Source organism: Bos indicus, chromosome 5, assembly GCF_029378745.1.
Source record: "Bos indicus isolate NIAB-ARS_2022 breed Sahiwal x Tharparkar chromosome 5, NIAB-ARS_B.indTharparkar_mat_pri_1.0, whole genome shotgun sequence".
NCBI classification, from domain to species: Eukaryota; Metazoa; Chordata; class Mammalia; order Artiodactyla; family Bovidae; genus Bos; species Bos indicus.
The window spans coordinates 7,670,970-7,695,325 of NC_091764.1; the positions used below are offsets into that span (position 1 = coordinate 7,670,970).

The window sequence follows — 24,356 nt, forward strand, 5'->3', positions numbered from 1 at the left end:
AGTTGCACTGAGTGAGTGGTGTGGACAGATTTATTAGTGTCCTATGTGCTCTGTCTATATTCCTTTTCTTTACTTGATTTAATTTGTCTTTGAAATGGTTAAAGTTATTCACAGTGAGCTGGGATTTTTTTAAGCATCAAGAGAGCTTCCATATGTTTTTTTTAGATAAGTTGCAAATGAAAGTGCTTTCATTACAAATGAGTGCTTATTTTCTGAATTAAATAGTTATTTTGTTATTGTAAAGCTTTCCTGTGATTATTGAGGGAAGTTTACAGAATAAATAAAAGTATAAAAAAGATTCTAAAAATAATTCATAATCCTCCAACCCCCAAAACAACCAAGAATACTGCTTTGATACATTTCCTCTTAGACTTGCTAATCACTCTGCTTATACAGTTTGTGCTGTTGCATCCATATGATAGATGATACTTGCTTTACCCACTTATATAAGGAACCTACCCAATAGCATTAAATATTTTTTAAACTATGCCTTTTAATGTTTGCATGCTCCTCTATCACATGGGATAAACCTTATCCAAGGAGTTTGTGAAAGTAATTCTTACTTATACATATACACATGCTGGAATCAGCTGTTCCATGTCTTTGCTTAGACCTGGAATTCCAAACTCAACCCTTATACCTCCTTCATAATTCTTGCTTGTTCTCTGAGACTCACTTCAGGTGTTATTTATTCTGTGAACTTTCCTTAAAACCTTAATAGGCTCAGTGTTTCTCCTCGGTGTACTGGGTGTACTTCAATCTTACAATTCACCACATTATTTTGAATGCTCTTTTTATGTGTCTGTCTCCCCCAGAAGCCCATGCTGTATCTTAGGACAGGGGCTGTGCCCTATTCGTTCCCTTATTCTGAGTTTCAAATGCAGTTATTGTCTATGTATATCTATTTTTCTGAAATCCCATTTCATCTTGTATATCCTTATATTATATAATACTCTCCACATGGTATCAAAAATATTTTTCCATGTCTTATCTGACTTTATATTCTCAGTATCTAGCACAGAGCCTGATACACTGTTAGTACTCAATTAGTGTTTTCTTAAATGAATGAATGAAATATTTTTTTTATGGAGACTTTGTTTGAAAACTGTAGGTAGAAAAGGATGAATGTAGATAATAATGTTAACATTGAAGACATTATGGAAGAGTTTATTATGTATGATATGTCTTTGAAAGTCATTATTATCCAGAATACTACTATTCACTTCTTTTCTTAAAATTGAGATAAGACTGACATATAACATTGTGTAAATTTAAGGTGTAAAATGTATTGATTTAACTCTAACTGGTGATCATTTAAAAATATTTTGGCCAAAACACTCAAACCACAAATTTATTTTTTAATTGAAGTATAGTTCCTGTATAATGTTATATAAGTCATTATATGTTATAGGCATATAGGGTAGTGATTTGCAAATCTTAAATGTTATATTCCATTTATAGTTATTATATATATATTGGCTATATTCCTTATTTTGTATGGTATATCCCTGTAGTTGATTTTATACCTAATAGTTTGTACATCTTACTTAAATAGTGAGGTATATTACTAGGATATCTAATGACAATTTTCATCAGAAATTCTGCTTTAAGTATGTCTTGATTGCATCTAAAACAATGCAGAACTCATCTGAGTTTAGAAAATTCATTGAATAAAGCTGTAGACTTCTAATATTTGCTGTTTATGTAATTTATATTAATATTTCTAGGGGAAAACCATAACTATATGTTCATAGACCTTTCAACATTTCTTAAGGTTTTCACATTCTTCATCTTTTGATTTACTCCTTGATACTAATTCTGTGAAATTAAAAAAAATATTATAAAGCCTTACTCTGCAAATAAAAATAGGAAAGCTCAATAAATTTAACTGTACTCCCAATTATTAAATGTCACAATCAGAACTGAACTCAGCTTGATTCTTATCTAAGACCAGGGATCAGCAAAATTTTTCTGGTAAGGGTCAGTTAGTAAATATTATAGACTTTGCACATTAAGAAACAAAATCAATAAATTATTCATGTGCTTAGATAACAGAGAAAAACAATTGCCACAAATGTTTCCAACCATGTAAAAATGTAAAGAGCATTCTTAGCTCATGGGGTCTACAACTTGGATTTGGGTCATAATCATGATTTGGTGATTCCTCTTCTGTCTGTTCTTTAGGCCTGACATTTTTCTCTGTATTAGTTATCTGGGGCTGCTGTAACAGACTCCCACAAAGTGGGCACCTTAAACAATGGAAACGCAATGTCATGGTTCTGGAGGACAGGAGGAGGACATGCAGGTGTCTGCAGGTGTGGCTCCTGCTGAGGCCCGGGAGAGGAAGACCTGTTCTTGTCCCTCTCTGCCTGCGTAGATGGCTGTCTTCTCTTTATGTCTTCATGCTGTCTTGCTCTGTGTGTATGTATCCACATGGCCCCTCTTATAGTCACATAGAGAGTCATATTGGATTATGCCCACCCTAAGGACCTCACCTTAACTTAATCACCTCTGGGAAGACGATACCTTCAAAAAGGTCCCGTTCTGACATGCTGGGGTTTAGGACTCTGCCATGTGATTTGGGGCTGGGTAAGGATGGTGGCAATGGCACCCCACTCCAGTACTCTTGCCTAGAAAATCCCATGGATGGAGGAGCCTGGTAGGCTGCAGTCCATGAGGTCACTGAGAGTCGGACACGACTGAGTGACTTCATTTTCACTTTTCACTTTCATGCCTTGGAGAAGGAAATGGCAGCCCACTCCAGTGTTCTTGCCTGGAGAATCCCAGGGACAGAGGAGCCTGGTTGGAGGCCGTCTATGGGGTCGCACAGAGTCGGACACGACTGAAGCGACTTAGCAGCAGCAGCAGCAGCAGAAAGATGGTGGCACTCTGTTCAGCTATAACATTCTCCTTCTCTTTGTATGACATCAAACTCAATAACTACCAGGAGGTAAAGTAACAGATATGAGAGTTGTATCTTATTCTTTCTGTCCTTCTAAATATCAAGCCATAGCTTCTCTGTTAGTAACTCTACAGGGTGATAATAGAAAAATAGAACTAAACCAAGAAAATGGAAAGATGACCCTATAAGACTTGCTACTTCAACCCTACAAAACACCTGGAAGAAAATGTGGCATCATATCAATCATCTATTTACCATTTTAAGAAACAGGCAGCAATATTTAGAAAAATCTAATTATAAGCAAAATTACTAATTTTCATCATATTTCTAACAAATATTCTTCTGGCTAACATCCTTAACTCTGCGATGCCCTAAAAATATCAAGAATAATACACAAATCATACCCATCTGTGTCCAACAGCAGACAGCACTGACTCTAAAATAAAACTGTCATTTGAAGTCCCCAGCTGTGAATGTGCCTTGTCCTTAAGAAGTATCATACCTTTTTGTAACTGGAGTTGTCACAGCATGCAGAGCTGAGATGCCATTGAGTCAAACAGCCGGGGCAAGGATGGGTTAGCACAGGGATTCTAAAGAGGTGTTTTTTTTTTCCTTTTTAAGGCTTAAATGAAAAGACTGTGTGAGGTTCTTAGATATAAAAGCTTAGATTTGTAGCTTACATACTTGAAACTGGAAAAATTAGTCCATAGTCATCAATTTTGAAAGAAACATGCTTTAAAATAGAGCATGGTGTTCTGTCTCTTTGAAATCTTATTAGGCTGCCATTGGATCTGTGCATTATTCTCAGAACTGATGACATTTTTATCAGCAAAAAGAGGCAATATACTTTGGTATGTGTGGTTTGATATTCAGCTCTTATTCCTGCTCCATCATCCCAAGTCTGCTTTAATAGGACAGTTGTAATCTTTTACAGTGCCAAGCACAATTCTCTTTCCTTCTCATCACAGAAAAAAAATTGTTAATTAAAAAAAAAATTTCCCATCTTTAAAAGTAAGAAAACAAACATAAGACTTCTTTACTTACCTAGAACATGACTAATATCTGGTACACTGATCATACCTCTAGAATAGAAGCATACAGAAACATCTTCAAAGAGAACACTGGAGAACTGATTAGGGCTGTCTACTGAATGGAGTTTCTATCACATCTATGCAGCATAATTGATATTTGCTCCCTTTTCCCTGCGTATGGCAGTAGAGAAGTGGAAGGGGACTTAACATTGTTTAATTATAGGTGAGATGCCATGCCACGCGGCCTGTATTCATAACCGAAGTGCTGTATTCTGCATTTTGCAAATGAGGCAACCAAAGCAGGGAGAGTGAGTGCATTTACCATACCAAATGCATTTTGTTTATATTTCAGTACCATATGAACATGATCCTTCCCCTCTCTCTCACACATGCACACATTCTGTTGACTGCCAGATCTCAAACTATATCCACATGCCTGGGCCTTCTTGACTGATATTCCAGTTAAGAGATTGGATATAGTTAAGATTTTTCTAACTTAAACTGTCTCTTGCCTAGTGGGTACTCATGTGGTGTGGGTTAAAGTATAACAGTACAAAGAACCAGTGGGAAGCAGAAAAGACGAGTGTCACATCCCCTTAGCCAGCAAGCACAGAAGGAGAGCTGGCCTCCTCTCATTTTCTAAAAATCAATAAGAACCCTTTTGTAAAATTAAGTTGTCTGTGTGATATATGGAGTGAGCCTCAAATTAACTTTTAAATGTTTTCTCTCTTGCAACATGCTTTTGAAATAAATTTTCACCCACAGAAATGTTCTCTTTGAATTAAAGGCTTAATCACCACACTTTGAAGAGATGCTTTTCTTAACCTTCTGATTCCATTGTTATTGTAATGACAGCAGCTCATTAACACAGTGGGTGTCAGTATTGATTATGACTTTTAGATTTTACTTCTGCCTATTATGGTTTAATTTCTATCTAAAATAGATCATAATTCTTGATTGGCTGTCGCCTTGGAGTTTTTCCAAGATATTGGACTCGTGGTAAGAAAATAGTGTTCAAATGGATAGTGATGGTCACTAGGGACTCTAAATGTTTTTCCCTTACTGTGATGCTCTGTTTTGCAGAATGCAATAGTATGGGTAGTCTTCAATGCAGAAATAATTATGAAAGTCAAGTGCATACCCCAGGTACGATCAGCACCATGTGATTATCTCAAAATTGTTTGTCTTATGACTTTATTTAGCTGAGCACATGCACACAATAATAACAAAAAGGCTAATTCAAAGTCCTGTCAACCACAGGCCATTTAGTCATTGTAAATGTGGCCTGGTGCATTTTAGACATTGTATCTATGTGGCAAGCTAGCAGGTATGAAGAAGAAAGGCAGTAAGATACAAGATAGAGAAGTTAGAATTTGATTTCCCCCCTTACAAGAAAAATCTATCAAGCTCTAGAAATTTTCTTTGTTCAAAGGATATTTGAAACATTCACGTATTTACATTGTTATAGCATCTCATAGACTTCCCAGGTGTTTCTAGGGCTAAAGAATCCACCTGTCAATGCAGGAGACGCAAGAGACTCAGGTTCAATCCTGGGCCTGGAAGATCTCTAATGTCTTATAAACTATTTAACACTATAATACATTAAGAGAGAGTGAGGTTTATTTTTCAGACTACAGGAATGCTCTTTTCTTGAAAGACTCTCTCTTGGTCAGAGTCAGCAGACACTGTCATGCCTTTTATTATCCCTTGTGTGTAGGTGCAAGTGATGAGCCTGTTGGTTCAGCTCCACAAGGCTTATGGTGGGTCTGGTGCAGACGCAGAGCGTGGTGCTCAGCGCAGCCAAGGGCCCCAAGGTGGCAAGTGCCCGCCTTCATAGGCTGTGAATGGCAGGAGCTGCGTGGGGGAAGCGCTCTCTGTCCTCGCTGCTCCTCTCATCTGCGTCAGCTGTCTTGCTGCCAGTCTCTTGCTCGCTGTCCACAATCATTTCCTCTCCTTGTCTCTTGCTTCTTTCTCTGTTAAAACCCTGTCATAGACCTTTTTATACACCTGGGAAATCTAATAGGACCCATCCTGAAGTGGGAGAGAGGCTTGTCTGAGGAACTAAACCCACCGTGTTCATTCCGAGTGGAAACAATCACCTTTCTTCCAGTCCCCAGAGAAGGGCTGCCCATCACCCTCACAGGGCCAGGCACCCTGAGTGTTGAACCCTCTACATTCATGGGCTCCGTGGGTTTTGTAACCTGTGCCGTGTGTTTCAGCTGCTGACCATACCACAAAGATACTTTTTCACTTTAAAATACAAAAGTCCCTAAGGACAAGAATGTTAACTCACTATTTCCCTGGGTGTTCTTTAATTTATCTCATTCCCTAGCATAGGCACATTTTCCAATATAAACATACAAGCTGATGAATTATTCTTGCCTTCATCATTTTGTCAGATTAATGATGTTTTGAAAATATCTTTGTAAAAGGTTTCAAGGAAAACATGGTCTTTTAGGTTAGTTAACTTTTTTCTGCTAAAATTTAACTTGAGAGTAACAAGTTGTATGTTGAACACTTTGGTATTTTGTTTTAGACATTCTCTATGTGGTTTCTGTTCATCTGTTATTAAACAAAAGCATGTGTGATGTATTTCTCCTGTTAACATTTATATAGAAGAAGTTTGATTTACAAACTGTGTTGTTACATGCATCAGACTTTTCAAGACATACATTTAATGTGATAATTAAAAGTTGCTCTCTCATGTCTATACCCCCAAAGCTATAGAGTTTGGTAAATCCTCCTTTTCCAAATTCCATCTTCCACACCTTCAGATATTAGAAGCCTTTTCACCACACTTCTTAGAAGTTAAAACCATCTCCAGCTAAGTTGCCTCTAACAGTATTCTCGTGCTGAATCGCACCCTTCATCTACTTTTCCCAGTCAGCCACCTCCGACCAGCAGGCTTCTGATTCCCGGCACGGCGTCACCCACAGACCTCCTGCAGCTACACCCGGATGCAGCTGACCAGTCGTCCTGCTTCTAACCACTGCCCCGCCCCTTCTGACAACATCCGGTTTTGAAGCTCCTCCCTAGCATCAATGTAGACTTCCTGCTACCCATTCTTGGTGTTGTCATTCCGAGAACTTCAGGCTCCTCTCCCTCAGTTACTCTAGATGGTAACTCAGCTTTTGTCACTTCCTCTAACGTAACTCCTGTCATAACCCATTATGGTATCAGTGTTTACACGGACTTCCCCAGAGCCTATCTTCTCAGGACCTTGACACCATCCCTTGCGATGATCCTGCCTTCTGTTCTGTCTTGAACCGCGTTCTCCCACCATCACATCCTAGAACTTGTTGTTAATAAGAGCTTCTGCCCTCCGCTTTGGAACAATTTTGAATATTTTTATAATCATTCTAATTCTTTCAGTTTACTCCTTTTAGTATCCCTGCTCCAAGAATAATATAATTCTGCTGTGTGTGCATGCCTGCTTAAGCCTGTCTGACTCTGCAACCCTATGAACTATAGCCTGACAGGCTCCGCTATCCATGGGATTTTCCAGGCAAAAATATTGGAGTGGGTTTTCATTTCATCCTCCAGGGGATCTGCCCAACGTAGGGATCAAACCCATGTCTCCTGCATTGCAGAATTCTTTACCCCTTGAGTCATCAGAGAAGCCACATAATTCTACCAAGACCTTTTATTCCTTAATTTCAAACTTGCCAAAATGCCATACTTTCATTGTATCCTCATAGTCTCCTTCGTGCAAGTTAGATTCCATGATTGCTAAAAACAAAACAAAACAAAACCTTTATTGGCTATAGAAATCCCCTCTATCCCACTGCCCACTCGTCCCTTTGCTTACTTGACTAACAAAACTTTAATCTGTAGTTGAATCCGACATTTCATCTGCCCAGCTGAATCTCTCCAGCTGAATGTGGCCGGAAAATTTCAAAAGTCCTGCAGACTGATTTGTGACTACTAATCTCAAGTGGACTCCTGCTTTGCCCCCAAATTCTACATTCTCTTATTCACTCATCCTTCCATTTTCTTAACAGATAATCCACACCTCTTCTTTTTCCTATGCTTCTGATCTCCTCTTCCCATTCTCATTCCCAGTTAGCATGCTTACCACTTCCCTGAGAAAATGGAAGCAATTCAGATAGAACTGTCACCACCCTAGATCTCTTCTTACAGCTCAGTTTATATCTTCTATTACTCTATCGGAACTGTCTCAGCTGCTGATACAAGACTGAACACTCCAGTTAAGTACTGGATCCCATCCACTATCTCCTGATCAAATGTTTAGCTTCATTACTTCTAAGCTGCCCGCATCATCAGTTTTTTCTGTTTGTTCCCACTTGGTTATTCCTATCAGCACACACACACATGTTGACATTTCTTTCTCACTGTAAATAAATACGACAAAACCCCCTTGGCAAAGTCCATATTGCCCTTGAGCCACTTCCCTCTTTCTTTGCTTTTCTTTACACCAAAACCCTTGAAAAGTTTTTTTTTTAATTGTCTTGCTGTCTCCATTTCCTCTCTTCCTATTGTCTCTAGACTGTACACTTCCAAATCTTTTCTTCCTGAGGTAATGAATGACTTTCTTATTAGGGTTAGCAGTGACTTTCATTGATATCAAATACATGTTGCTAAATTTAGTGGTCATTTCTCATTCCTCTCTGACTTGACCTGTCAGCACTATTTGATAAATGGATTACTTAGTCTTCTGTGAGACTTGTCCTTGCCCTTGGAGAATCATTTGTATTTGAATAGTGAGATGCTCAAAGTGAGATGTTCAAATTTCACTTGAGGAAGAGTCCTCTAGATAGAAACTAGAGAAAAAGACAGGCATGAGGAATTGCAGTTACCAAAGGAACGGTAATGATCAACATAATTTGGATAGTGGCAGTATGAAAGTAAAAGGATGGAAGATACATTACAAATGTAGAACTAAAAGCAATTGCAGTGGATTTGATGTCAAAGTGAGAGCAAAACAAAAATGTATAGCTGGAGTTACAAGAAATAACCTATTAACATCCATGGTTTAAATAACAAGTATTTATTCCTTATTTACAAAACATGCCACAATTGTAACTTGCCTGATGTTGCTTAGCTTTCCTTTGTTTTCTCATTCCCAGACCCAGGCTGAAGGGGCAGCCCCTGTTTGGGTATTATAAGAGAGGAAGAAGCAGAAAGTCAGCAGAAGAGTGCAGTGCTCCTTAAAGAATGTGGCATGTGACATATTTGCTGATATCCCTTTCACCAAAAAACATCACCAGGTCAAGGTCAAAGTCAGTGGGTTAGACATGGATGAGCCACAAAAAGAGATGAGAGTAGGGTGTTTGTGAACAGTAATACCATTTTCTATAGGGGTGATTCACACTACTAGCTCTGTCCTCTTAAGTGATTGTGAAAAGGGTAGGCAGAAATAGAAAATTGAGTAGAAAGAATAAATTTGAGAAGGAAGAAGATGAATTCAGTAAGAAACATATTTTGTGTAGGCTGAACATCCAGGAGCAGATGTCAGACAGGCAGATTGAAATGGAAAACTGCACTTGGGGAAAAGTTCAGGGCTGGCGATTCTGAATAGAGCCAAGAACAGATCATTTGGAAACACCTACATTTTGGCAAAAAGAAATAAAGGATTTAACTCTAAGAAACAGAGTAGCTGATTCCCAATACAAAAATCCAGCTCAAAGTAACATGCATCCTGATAGAAGTGTGGATTGGTGATCCACTATTAAATCACCTAGACGTACTCAGCAAGTGGGTTCTGAGTTTTGTGAATTTATCAGAGAGACAGTATGCCATGGAAATTAAAACATAAACTCAAGAGTCCAAGATGTGTGTTTAAGTTACCACTTAGGCATTTTGTAACACTTTCAGTTTGGGCAAATTATTTCACTTCCCTAAACCTGTTTCCTTTTCTGCAAAATAGTAATAATAACACTTACCTTACAGGATTGTGGAGAAGTTTAAATGAGATTATTTTTGCAAAATGCTCAGACATTTCTTGGCTTGTTTTAAATATTAAACTTAATGCTCTAACTAAATAACAAAAATGAAACATTAAGTCTGGTTTTATTTGCCTTTGCTTTTCTTGAAGTTGGTTCTTGAAACATAAATTTTTTTTTTTTTATTTTATGTGTTAAAATTTCTTTTGGCAACTAATAAAAATGCCTGGAATGTGTATTATTAACCAATTATGGGAAAAATGCAAATAAGAATAAATTCAATTGTAATATGTACACAGCACTTTGGTTAATAACTATAATTTTTAGATTCATTGTGCCCAAATGCTCACCTCATGCCCCTTGCAAGAGTATGGCTGTGTAACATGTACATCTATTGCTACCAATATTTTTATCACACTGACATTATGAGAGGCTATTTGCATGGTATTGATACATTAACCTTCAGCTTCTTATGTTTTTATGCTTAATAAGAAGTTATATAGTAATGAGAAACATTTGAAGGAGTGAAACATTGCTGAAGGGCTATTTATTTCATTCAGCTTGAAGAATGACCGTAAGCAACTCGTGACAGTCAACTAGAGTTAAAAACCCGGAACGATACACCTATTTTAGCATCAGAATTTCTGTAGCCCACTGGTGGCTCAGGCTCTCTTTACGTCCCATTCTGCACTATCACTTCTTTCCACTGAGATACGATTTCCACTGAGGTGTATCTCTGTGTTGGGGTTATCGTGGTTTCACTGTCCATCTTTTATTCTAGTTAAAAAAAAATACTCTTTGGTGAAGAAGATTCCCTTTATGATGCCAACACTTTTTTCCTGTTTTTTGAATTAACTGCCTATGAAGGCTTAACCATTGTCAGTAAAACAGTATGTATTCTAGAGCCTGTAGCCCATATTGCTTTTTTACACTATCTTGTGGCTTTCCTGTGAAATGGTTTTTGGTGTTTATTTTTTAAACATCACTAGCCATTTGTTAGCCTGCAGTGCTAATTAAAACCCAGACTCCCATACGAGGCTTACAGATGTTGCAAAATGAAAGGAAATTAGCTTTAGGTCTGGCAGTGATTTTCTAAAAATGGTTCTGTTGATCTCACTGAAATTGAGGATTTCTTTGCTAAGCTGCCAAAATATATACATTTTCTATGAGAGCTGATTTTGTAACAGACCTTGACATGTATGATTTAATTCTAGAAATCAAACTTTTAACTGAAAATCAACAGGCTCAAGGCAGATTAAAGGTTATATTGGTATCCATATGTGTATTTTTTGTCCTGCATTAGGCAGATAAGTTTGGAAGTTGTTACATTCAGAAAGAGTCCAAAAGCATCCATATATTATCACTGTAACCTCCCCACCCTCCCATGCCTAGTGGCAAGGCACAGTCAAGAAATGGATGTTTAGAAGATGGGGTTGTGACCTAGGTGACCTGCATGGGATTAGTTCTGCAGTTTTATGCAGTTATGTTGTTTAAATTTAAAAAAATTAATTGACAGACTTATTGTACTGTGCATAGTCACTCAGTCACGTCTGACTCTTTGTGACCCCATGTACTGTGGCCCACCAGGATCCTCTGTCCATGGGGATTCTCCAGGCAAGAATATTGGAGTGGATTGCCATACCCTCCTCCAGGAGATCTTCCCAGCCCAGGGATCAAACCCAGGTCCTGCATTATAGGCAGATTCTTTACCATCTGAGCCACCAGGGAAGTCCAAGAATACTAGAGTGGGTAGCCTATCCCTTCTCCAGGGGAACTTCCTAACCCAGGAATTAAACTAGGGTCTTCTGCATTGCAGGCAGCAGTACTAAAAAGCAGAGACATTACTTTGCTGACAAAGGTCCATCTGGTCAAAGCTATGGATCTTCCAGTAGTCATGTATAGATGTGAGAGTTGTACTATAAAGAAAGCTGAGTGCTGAAGAATTGATGCTTTTGAACTGTGGTGCTGGAGAAGACTCTTGAGAGTCCCTTGGACTGCAAGGAGTTCTAACCAGTCAATCCTAAAGGAAATCAGTCCTGAATATTGATTGGAAGGACTGATGCTGAAGCTGAAGCTCCAATACTTTGGCCACCTTATGCGAAGAATTGACTCACTGGAGACGACTTTGATACTGAAAAAGATTGAAGGCAGGAGGGGAAGGGGACGACAGAGGATGAGGTGGTTGTATGGCATCACTGACTCGATAGACATGAGTTTGAGCAATCTCCAGGAGTTGGTGATGGACAGGGAAGCCTGGTGTGCTGCAGTTCGTGGGGTCACAAAGAGTGAGACACGACTGAGAGACTGAACTGAACTGAACTTCTGCATTGCAGGCAGATTCTCTACCAGCTGACCTCCCAGGAAGCCCTATTAGTGGGTGGTAAAGTAATCTAGAATTGTCATATAGATTTATAAAGTATAAGGTCTCAACCTTCTTGTCTGCTTCTAGGAATAATGGTTTATAAAATGCAAGCTCTAAAATTGACCTCTTTTGACTATTTTCCCTGTATATAATGCAAAGAGTATTTTAGAATTAAAATGGCCAGCTACTTAATTTTATAGTCTTACAGAGACTTTCTATTGAATTAAGGATTTATTTACTTGCCCTAGTTTTGCAGATGAGCTCCTAATAGAAAATTAATTTGAATATTCACTTATAAATCAATGTGATTAATATAAACTATCATCTTTTTATTGCAAAAGCAACATAACATCATAGAGAGCTTTTGCTGCTTAGAAAAACAATGTCCTACCTCTTGTCTAAGCAAAACTAGTGTTACCATTTTCTTTTCCAATCTTTTTTCATATGCATATTTGTATATTATATGATAGGGTATGTTTCATTGTTTTATATGCTAGTAATTCATTTGCCCTTCTTATGATGATAGTTATAATTGATCTTTATTGTCACAGCTATGTAATTCATGTAATATATAAAACATATTAAAATCAAATAGTTGTTCTGTAATGCATATGAAGAAAAATAAATCCAGAGGTAGCATATTATAAGCAAAATATAACAGGATAAAATATAAAATTCATTCAACATTGTGTTTTCTTTCCAAACACCTTTCCAACAAAACATAAAATACTATTGTTATAGAATTTGTAAATGGATTATCACTGCAACAATATTATCTAAACTAGGCAAGCAAAGGGGGAAGACCCAATGATTAAATTAGCTTGGCAACTTCTGCTTTTCACTGCTTTGTTGAAATGCAGTCACATAAATTTACAAGAAGTGCTAAGGACGTCCTCTCTAGAGGAGAAGATAAAAAGTTCTTCATCCTGCTTCTTTCTCTTTTTGTTCTCCTGTCAAGAGAGAAACTTAGAAAAGCAACTAAAATAAATACTCTTACCCAGAACTCTGCTTAAATGCTACTTCCCTTGCAGTATTTCAATCCTGTAGGTCTTGTTGTCTTAGGCAGCAACTGCTTGCTTTTACAGGGGTCCCCAGAGACATTGAAGATGGGATCTCTCTCCCAGAATCAAGAGCATGAGCAGGAAGATGGCTGTATGTTCCATATCACTACAGAATTAATCTAAGACTGCAGGCTGTAGTAGAGAGATGGGAGCCAAAAAAAGAAAAGAAATTACATCACAAATCTCTCAAATCCCTTACTGGCATTTAAATTAGGTGTTTTGGATTTTGAGAGTATTAAGGATTCTATTCTTCATATATTTTGAAATCAGTATGAGAGACATGATTGTGTATTGCGCTCTCTTTGTAAATATGGTAGGTCTGGCCATTTAAATCTGTGATTTAGTCAACCAACTTACTTTCTCCCACCAGCACTTTCTCTCCCCTCCCCTCCCCTCAAAAAATCTTATGGAATTCACCTATGTATAAGCTTATATTTGTTTTCTGTGAGGTTTAATTCAAGTGGAGAGATTAAGCCAATGCAGGGGAAACAAATGAGAAAAATAAATGCTAAACCATGAGAGGAGGCCATAATTGTTAATAAAATATTGAGATAAACATGTTAACATGCCTAACAAACTCCATTTTATTTCACATAGTAAAAGAACCAACGTGTTTGCCTTGGTTAGGTAGATACCATGGTTTTTCTGATTTGTTAAAAAGTAGGCTATAAATCCGGTCCCACCACTTCATGGGAAATAGATGGGGAAACAGTGGAAACAGTGTCAGACTTTATTTTTCCAGGCTCCAAAATCACTACAGATGGTGACTGCAGCCATGAAATTAAAAGATGCTTACTCCTTGGAAGGAAAGTTATGACCAACCTAGATAGCATATTCAAAAGCAGAGACATTACTTTGCCAACAAAGGTTCGTCTAGTCAAGGCTATGGTTTTTCCTGTGGTCATGTATGGATGTGAGAGTTGGACTGCGAAGAAGGCTGAGCGCCAAAGAATTGATGCTTTTGAACTGTGGTGTTGGAGAAGACTCTTGAGAGTCCCTTGGACTGCAAGGAGATCCAACCAGTCCATTCTGGAGATCAGCCCTGGGATTTCTTTGGAAGGAATGATGCTAAAGCTGAAACTCCAGTACTTTGGCCACATTATGCGAAGAGTTGACTCATTGGAAAAGACCCTGATGCTGGGAGGGATTGGGGGCAGGAGGAGAAGGGGATGACAGAGGATGAGATGGCTGGATGGCATCACCGACTCGATGGACATGAGTCTGAGTGAACTCCAGGAGTTGGTGATGGACAGGGAGGCCTGGTGTGCTGCAATTCATGGGGTCGCAAAGAGTCGGACACGACTGAGTGACTGATCTGATCTGATCTGATCTGAAGCTATAAATCTTCAGAGTGTTAGCCTTTTCAAAGACAACTACATTTGGTTTTCCAGAGGTTTTCTTTTTCCTTCCCTCTATTTTGTGCTGTGCTTAGTCACTCCATCATGTCCACCTCTTTGTGACCCCATGGACTGTGGCCCACCAGGCTCCATGGGGATTCTCCAGGCAAGAATACTGGAGTAGGTTGTCATGCCCTCCTCCAGGGGATCTTCCCAATCCAGGGATCCAACCCAGGTCTCCCACATTGCAGGCGGATTCTTTACCATCTGAGCCACCAGGGAAGCCCTCCCTCATTTTTAAGATGAGATAAACTTCATTGGCGTCTGTCTGCAATGCAGGAGACCCAGGTTTGATCCCTGGGTTGGGAAGATCCCCTGGAGAAGGAAATGGCACCCACTCCAGTATTCTTGCCTGGAAAATCCCATGGACAGTGGAGCCTGGTAGGTTATCATCCATAGGGTGGCAAAGAGTCGGACATGACTGAGCGACTTCACTTTCACTTTCAAACTTCATTTCAGTTATTTTATTAGTTTGGATAATGGCTTTTAGGTTTAACATTATAAATGACTTTTGAAATGTTCATCCTGTTTGAATGCACTGCTTAGTGATGGGATCAAGAGTGGAAATTAGGACTTGGGGTTATGATGAGACTCGGTGTTTTATAGGAAGTTGGTTCCCTTATGCCTCCTCACCATATGCAAGTTGGTACTTTTGGCCACCAGTATATATCTATCCTACTTGCTAACCCTTCCTTATTCTTCCACTATATCTAACTCACCGAATAAAAAATAATTTCAGGTCCCAGATGCTTCTGGGTGTCTATGTACCCCCACCTTCCATCCTTCTTCAGCGTTGACCTTGATTTCCTGCCTGGCTGGTACCTTCAGTCCTTTTGTGCCTTTGCTCTATCTTCTACATCTTCTAATTCAAAATGACCTCTCTCTCAAACTCTGGCTTAAGCTTTCTTCTGCTCTGCTTGACTTTTATGATTTTCTTTGCTGATTTTATGAATTTAACTCTATCATCTCTTTGCAGAATTAATATTGTATGTAGGTTTCTTCTTCTCTCATGTCGCTATCATCCTCTTCATCAAACGATGACAACCATACTTTGATTTCAGGTGAATCCAAAAACAGTTTTGAAAGTTGAACTAAATTGCAGATATTCCTATGTCCATGCTTCTTTGGTTCCAGTACTGCAAATAAATGTATAAGCTATGGAAAATTCAAAAGTGTCAAGAAGTTTATCTAAGATTCTAATTTCAGCTTGTCTGAATTTAGACCCCCTGCTACTAACATTAACCACATTGCCTGAAGATGCCTGTTAGATTTCACCATAGAAATTGTGCCTTAAGTCTTTCCAAACAGATAATAGAAAGTATATGATGAGTGGGCTTTTTGGGATACTTTCCCACTGATCATGGTGCCATTGACATTAAATAGAGCTTTGTTGTGGGTGTACTGTGAACTTCATTACTGAGTAACCATGGACAGTGCTTTTATAGGTTCTTAAATTTACCATTACATGTATTTTAAAATTCTCTCTAAAACAAAAACTGCTGTGGTTGACACCACATACCACAGTCTTTATGATCTATCTTTGAAGTGGTAAAGAGGATTCTACAATAGTTGCTCTCATATTTCTAAAATCCATTGATTTCTAAAATAAAACTTAAAAAGATGAGAAAATCCCTCTTCATGGGATCCATGTTTTCCCTTCCAAACTCTAACAATAAAAGTAAAATGTTAATGGCATCTTGCAAAGTGTCAGAGCTAATTCTGTGCTTTGTGTGGACATGGACATGTGTGTATGTGTAAGTGTGAACATATCCAAAGACATACAGGTTTAGCTTTTTACTCAAGTAATTAGAGTATTGTAAAATGACATAAAATAAAATAAATGTACAGCTGGTAATTTAAAATCCCTTTTTGAAACACTAAAGATTAATAACCTAGCTAATTAAGGAGATCTTCCTTAAGATATGTGCCTGAAATGTTAAAGATCATAGAAATTATACCTACTGATTCTTACTGATGTTTTGACATTTAAAAGTTCATTTGGAGATGTAACATTTAATAATAACCTTAGTTTTGTAAACAAAGATGGTTTCAGAAGAGGATTCTGATGAGTTCTTTAGAGGTGTGTTATTGGCCCTTTTTTGCTAAAATGCATTGTTCTTTGATTAATGTTAACAGTTTTTAGATTGTTGAAAATTAGTAATTTAGGAAATGACCCTTAGTCAGTGGGTTCAACAGTTTACAGACTTTATTCAAAATAAATGTTAAGTGAAAGCAGTGTTTTAATCAAGGACCAGCAAGTAATTCATCTATTCATTGGCAACATTTATTTTTGTTCTTTCTTTTCTTCCTTTTTGAGTTTCATTTTAAAGCCCACACAAAATATAGAAAATTACTTCACACTCAGTCCATTCTCAAAATAGCACTCACTCTAAGTTAAAAAGAATAGTCATAAAAGTAAGAGCGAAAATAATAGTTTAATTTTTCTGATATTTTCAGCCTACAACATTTATTCATTATTATTCTAGCAAATATCCAAACGTAATATATACAAAACTGTGGGAATACAACGATGCAGGGTACAGATTCCATATAGCCTAGATTCTTGCAGAATTTTGACTTAGTGGAAAGTTCACATTCAAGTTCAAGGTTATTTTAAGTAAAATTTCAAATCAGTACCTGTGTAAATTGGGAGTCAAGGAGGCAAGGAGAGGTCAGCCCCATATGAAATACTTGGCTTATATTGATAGAATATTATAATGTATTAAATAAATACATCTGTAATGATGTGTTCACACTTAATATAGTATTATTTTTCTAATGCTGTGAAAAAGACTCATTTTATTTGAAGGTATTTATTATTTTCCCAGCTGTTTCATCGGTATTCACTTGGGCCTTAACCAAAATTCTAAGGCTAATTCCATATTAAGGAGACACAGACATTTGTATCTCTCTATTACATAGGGCAGAGTAAGGTATGTATTTGGCTTTCATACAATGATTAAGTTATTTGGTTGGTTGATCAAATCACCCAGAGAAACTTGCCAAGTCATGTCTGCTTCCTGCAATAATTCCCATTTGGTTTCAAGCCCTAGGAGGCTGAATTTTGTCTCTCTCATTTTCATGAGTTAGCAACTAGTAAATCATTGAAGAATGAGTGAATAAATAAAAATAGAAATTATTCACTAAACAATAAATATGATTCATTGAGTAGCATTTTCAAGTTTCTGTGGCCAAATCTGTGACTGCCTGTTGTGGCAACAAATTCAGGGGTAGGTTTACATAATGCTTCTGTAGTTTTCTTTGTTGACTACAAACAAGCTGAAATAAACGTCCTCAATTACAGATATTTACCCATCTGTATTTTTGTGCATCCTCTGCTTATTGAAGACACAATCTAATTTTCATTCATTATTTTATAACAGCAAGTAGTGTGGAGCCTGAAATTTAGAAGGTGCTCAATAAATCGAGAATGGAATAGAAGAACAGAGGAGGCATTTTAAGCTTTGGTTCGGAAATTGAAAGTATCCTTAAATCTCTTGGTATATGAAGTTGTGGTGGAATAAATGCAAGAAATCTAAATACTGTTTGGAAATAAAACACACAGCACTGGAGTATAGAGATCTGCAGAGCACTGGAAGAGCTGTAGGGACAAGACACCGTAAGCTCTCTGTGTCAGTGTGGCAAAGCACAGGGACTCTGGGGATTAACAGAAACGAAACAGAACACAGTGGCACATTAAACCGGAAAACAGACAAACTTGTTCTTTCCCAGTGAACGTTATTTCCTACCATCTTTCCTTTTACATTAGAAGATATATAGATATATTTATTCCAGAGCATATTCAAACGATTGTTGTTTACCAACATGTTTTAAAAAATCATTTTATTACTATTTATATTTTTAAAGATAGATTGTGAAGTACCAATTTGAATACAATTGGAGGATTAGACTTTCACCCTGTGTCCATTTATTTGAGTTCACCTATAAACACTGTGAAGCTGATTGTTTGTAAAGACTGGAGCCAGGTGGGAGTTTCCTTCTAACATGCAGTTATGAAGTCGACTTGTTCTTTATCCCAAAAGCAATCTAGAAAATACAACTTTCAAATGCCTGAGGTATAGTATTATGTTCAGTTTGTTAAGTTCTGGGCTGTTTATTTTTTTAATAATTTTTTTTTTGCTGTTCGCTGCTGCACGGACTTTACTCTGTGGACAGCAGGGCCTGTCCTCTAGTTGAGGTGTGTGGATGTCTCATGGAGATGGCCTCTCTTGTTGCCAAGCACAGGTTCTGGGGTGTGCGGGCATCAGTAGTTGCAGACTGTAGGCCCAGGAGTTGCGACTCCGGTCTCTAGGGCACAGGCTCAGTAGTTGTGGCATATGGGCTTAGTTGCTCTGTGACATGTAGGATCTTCCCAGATCACAGGTAAACCTGTGTCTCCTGCACTGACAGGCAGATTCTTTACCACTGAGCCACCAGGGAAGCCCTGGCTTGTTTATATTTAATGAAAATGATTCAGTGGAAGTAATGATACAACATTTTAATGAGAAGAATATAATTCTCCAAATCAAAAGCTATACCTGATAAATTATTAACAGTAACTGAGATGATTAAGGATTACATACATATTTGAACTTGGAGGATGACATTAACCCTGTCATATCATTATGAACATGATAGATTGTTTGATCTTTTAAGGTCATAATTATAATACTTTGTAGCTACACAATTATAAATATGTTCTATTATAGTTATTATTGGAAAAAAATGCTCAATAATATGATGAAGAATAAAATTAGTGTTTTCTTAATTACCAGCTTATAAATCAGAAGCATATAACTTCTATTTATATTGTCTTACATGTGAAAGATATTTTAAAATATTTCTTTATATGATAGATATAATTGCTATTCTTCCCAGGTGGCGCTGGTTGTAAAGAACTGGCCTGCCAGTGCAGGAGACGTAGAAGACACTGGTTTGATCCCTGGATCAGGAAGGTCCCCTGGAGGAGGGTATGGCAACCCACTCCAGTACTGTTGCCCAGAGAATCCCTCGGAGAGAGGAGCCTGGCAGGCTACAGTCCATAGGGTCATACAGAGTCGGATGTAACTGAAGCGACTTAGCATGCATGCACACACACACATGCTAGGTGTTTATTCAAAGAAAAGTTCCAGAGGGCTTTGCAGGTTAGGTAGGCTCCACAAGAAGGAATTCCAATTACTAAAACTGACTCCTGTACACTTCCTCAATCATCTCAAACTCAAGGGTTAAAGAAAGTGTGTGTTACTAAAGAAAGTGTACATTACCATATGTAAAATAGAGAGCCAATGGGAATTGGCTGTATGGCTCAGGAGACTCAAACAGGAGCTCTGTATCAACCTAGAGGGGTGGGATGGGGAGGGACACGGGAGGGAAGTTCAAAAGGGAGGGGGTATATGTATACCTATGGCTGATTCACATTGAGGTTTGGCAGAAAACAGCAAAATTCTATGAAGCAACTATCCTTCAATAAAAAATAAATCAATTTAAAAAAAGGAAAGTGTAAGGGTAAAAGGGAGAAAGAACATGAGCATATATGTTTATAAACACAGTGGAAGGGTTCCTGGAGTTCTTACTTCACCACTCCACTAGAAGAGCCCTGACTCCAGAGTGGGCACAGATGGGGAGACTTCTGTTTGTGGTCCCCTTATTCTCCTTTCCACTTGTCCTTTAGAGAGTGAGACACACAGTGATTCTAGCACTGGAGACATGTTTCTTTCATATATTTTGGGATAAAGTGAAGAAATTGCAGTATGTTGTAATGACACCACCTAGGGAGGAACTAGTGATAAGAAAGGAAGATCAGTGGAAACACTTTGGCTTAGGAATGTCAAAATCTGCCTCTTTTACCTTACGTGAAGTCTTACTGGACTCAACCCAGTGTTTTATGTATTAACATTTAAATTTTAATGTGTTAACATTAACCAACTTACTACATTTTATTTTTCAGAGATTTTGTCTAAAAGACAAGCAGAGATTGGGTGATTATAATATTTTAGCTTTCTGAGAATGAAATCTACCAATCTTATATAACCTATTGTTAATGTAACCTATGGTATTTGTACATGCTACAAAATTCATTGTATATGTAATCAGAAACTCTGTTTAAACAGATCACATGCCAATGAAAAACACAGATAAGTAGAATAAATAATATCAAATTTGATGAGAGAAGTGCTATAATGAGTATAAATATTTGAATTGGATACACACAGTATACACAGGAGGGAGAGCCTCAGGTGTTTGAGAAGTTTTCTGAGAAGGAACCGAAGCTATATAACAGCCTGGGGGAAATGTACATAAAAATATTTTTGTACATATAAAATTTTATATTTAAATGTACATATAAAAATACAGTAAGGAATGCATGAATTTATGCAATTGAGAGAACACTTGAAAAAGTACAAGATGGCTCCACATGATTATAGATAGGGAAGCCATGGAAAACTGGGTTAAAACAGTAAGAATAGACTTCAAAGAGTCTTTGTACTATGCAGAGTTCTTGGTAATGTGTTCTGGCTTTTTGGAGGATCCAGTGGCTCAGACCAGAGGAAGAGATGACCGTTAGGAGATAGCAGTACTAGTCTGCTGGGAAGTAGTGAGATCATTTAAGACAGCGGCAATGGGGATGAAGAGATGCAAACAGAGGAAATATAGAGCAAATTGAGCTTGTTGACCAGTTGGATTTAGGTTGTGTAAGAGAGAGAAATCTAGGTTTTTGTCTTGGCTAGTGCTTCCATGACAGTACTCAGGATGGCCATGCATGATCATACACGTTGCATACTATTCAAGGATGCACAGCTGAATGACTGTGGAGCTGAACTCCAGATGAGATTTTGCTTTCAGAGCCATGCTCCCATGGAACTGTAAAAGATACTTACTACATTAGGCTATTGATAGCCCTAGAAGCAACTCAGATGAAATATAGGAAATGCAGTATATTTGGTTTAAACACTACAGAAAAAATTCATTTGCTGATTCTAGCATTTTAACTCACATCAGCCTGAGAAGAGGCTTCCATATATCTGTCGTATGCCTGAAGCTAAGACAAGACAGTATTAAATCTACCGTGTGGAAAACAGAAATACACTTCTCGTAATCAATCCCATGACTCAGCACCACATAGGATACACCCCAACCAATTATCTCACTTCCTCCAAGCTTATAATATGAAACCCAGTTCTCCTCTCTTGAGAGGACCAAAGAATGACATTATAACCTGTATCCCAAACCAACTGGAAAGGAGATGCTTTTCTCATCTTTTCTCCGAATCTTTACATCATTCTGTCAGACCCTTCTGTTTACCCTCACCATTCCTAAGAAATTGATTTCTGCTTGAGTGATATAAATGCTCTCTGTTTGAAGCAAGAGACTGACCCATTTCTCAAAATATTTTTTGTTACTGAGCATTGCATTTTTTTTTCTCCTACTTATGTTCTGAGCCTTTTCAACCCCTGTAAATCCACTAGCTCTCAACTGTGCAAGGACTCAATGACCTCTCTCTTGCTTGTTTGTGTTCTGCCCTATCTCTTTCTTTTGGGGTGTGCCCTGACTCCACTTTGCCTGTCTGAGGTGAGAGATGGTCTGTTTACCAACCACTGCCTCATCTTTGAAAGTGTCACCTTTTCTGAATCATCTGTTCGTGCTGGGTGGGACCCAACATGAATCTGGTCAGATATTATGATCCAGGTTTAGCAATAGACATCTATAGATGAAATCTTCCTCTGGAAGAAAACAGAAATCAAGCAGAATTTTCTAAGCCGTGCTCAGAGACACAGAGACTGGGGTGTGGAAAGTGAGAGAGTAGTTTGGAAGCAGCCGACAACATTTCAGATGTAGGTAGTTCAGACAAAGCATCAGCCATGAGTTGGTGCCTGGTAAGTCTCAGGAGACTCAGACACCTGACAAGGTTCATGTCATCACTTCATTCTTGCTTTTACGGTTTAATCATTTCCCTGTGAAGGCAATTCCAGTGTCATTCTTGCACTTTTTTTTTCTCTTCTATATCCATACATGCAATACAAGGAAACAGCAGTTGACTGTGGTGGGAAATATAAATGGCCATTTTGAAAGTGTGCCAGCCAGGATCTGCTGCAAGTTTTCATTGTTACTGCTGCCATCTGTTGTTCTTCAGTGCTGGGATGTGAATTTCCTGGCAGACAGCTCTCTAATTCTGAACTATGTTTGGCTTCCTCCTGGAGATATTCACTCTCTAGAGTAGCTTGTGAGGGGGTGTTCTTTACCAAGGCAGCTTTGAGAATGTTTTAAGATACAAGAATCTGGAATGTTTTTATATGACCTATTTTATATTATTTCAGAGCAAAAATATTTCTTCATTGTTAATAATATTTCTCTCTTAAAATAAAAATACTTTATTGAGATCTTGTTACTTTAATGTATGCTATTTCAAGTAAGATAACATTGAACAGATTTCCATCTTCAACCTTGTTTTGTGGATAGATCTGTAGATAAGTTGTCGGGTTTTATCTGAGTTGTTTTATTCCTACATAATGTTTCTCTTCACTCAATCTTGAAATTATAGTAATTTGAGGACTTCTATTCTTCTGAAAGATAGAGCTAATGCCAAAAATATTTCGAGTGGGAAAGGAGGCTTTTGAGAGAGCAGACAGTTTAGCTGAGGATTGCTGTCCTGTGCCTAGTCACTCAGTCGTGTCCATCTCTTAGCGACCCCATGGACTGTAGCCTACCAGGCTCCTCTATCCATGAGGATTCTCCAGGCAAGAATACTGCAGTGGGTTGCCATGCCCTCCTCGAGGGGATCTTCCCAACCCAGGAATTGAACCCAGGTCTCCCTATTGCAGGCACACTTTTTACTGTATGAGCCACCAGGGAAGCCCAAGAATACTGGAGTGGCTAGTCTATCCCTTCTCCAGGGGATCTTCTGGACCCAGGAATCCAACCAGGGTCTCCTGCATTTTAGGCAATTTTTTACCAGCTGAGCTACAAGGGAAACTCTTATCTGAGGATTAGTGGCTGCGATTGCTGCTTATTAAGTAAAATGCCTATAACTAAATGTTCGGAGAAGGCAATGGCATCCCACTGCAGTACTCTTGCCTGGAGAGTCCGATGGACAGAGGAGCCTGGTAGGCTCCAGTTCATGGGGTCTCTAAGAGTTGGACACGACTGAGCGACTTCACTTTCATTTTTCACTTTCATTCATTGGAGAAGGAAATGGCAACCTACTCCAGTATTCTTGCCTGGAGAATCCCAGGGACAGAGGAGCCTGGTGGGCTGCCATCTATGGGGTCGCACAGAGTCAGACACGACTGAAGTGACTTAGCAGCAGCAGTAAATGTTCAGTTATCAAAAAAAAGTCTGAATTCTCAAAAGTGAAAATTGCACATTTTCTACATTTGATCAAAAGTTGTATCTTTATAATATTGTATTGATTTCTGTATTCTCAGTATCTATGATAATAGTATCATTCAGTTAACTTGTCATGCACTAACTGAATAAAGCTATGGAAGTGAAAGTGAAAGTCACTCAGTCGTGTCAGACTCTTTGCAACCCCATGGACTATACAGTCTATGGAATTCTCTAGGCCAGAATACTGGAATGGGTAGCCTTTCCCTTCTCCAGGGGATCTTCCCAACCCATGGATGGAACCCAGGTCTCCCCCATTGCAGGCAGATTCTTTACCAGCTAAGCCACAAGGGAAGCCCTTGTGGCTATAAATGACAAT

The 24,356-nt window shown here is 38.3% G+C and overlaps 1 protein-coding gene across 13 annotated transcripts in view; it reads left to right on the forward strand.

The window, feature by feature from the left end:
• Positions 1-24,356, forward strand: part of NAV3 (neuron navigator 3) — an 893,860-nt gene that overhangs the window by 752,445 nt on the left and 117,059 nt on the right. The gene's annotated exons all lie outside the window — the stretch shown is intronic.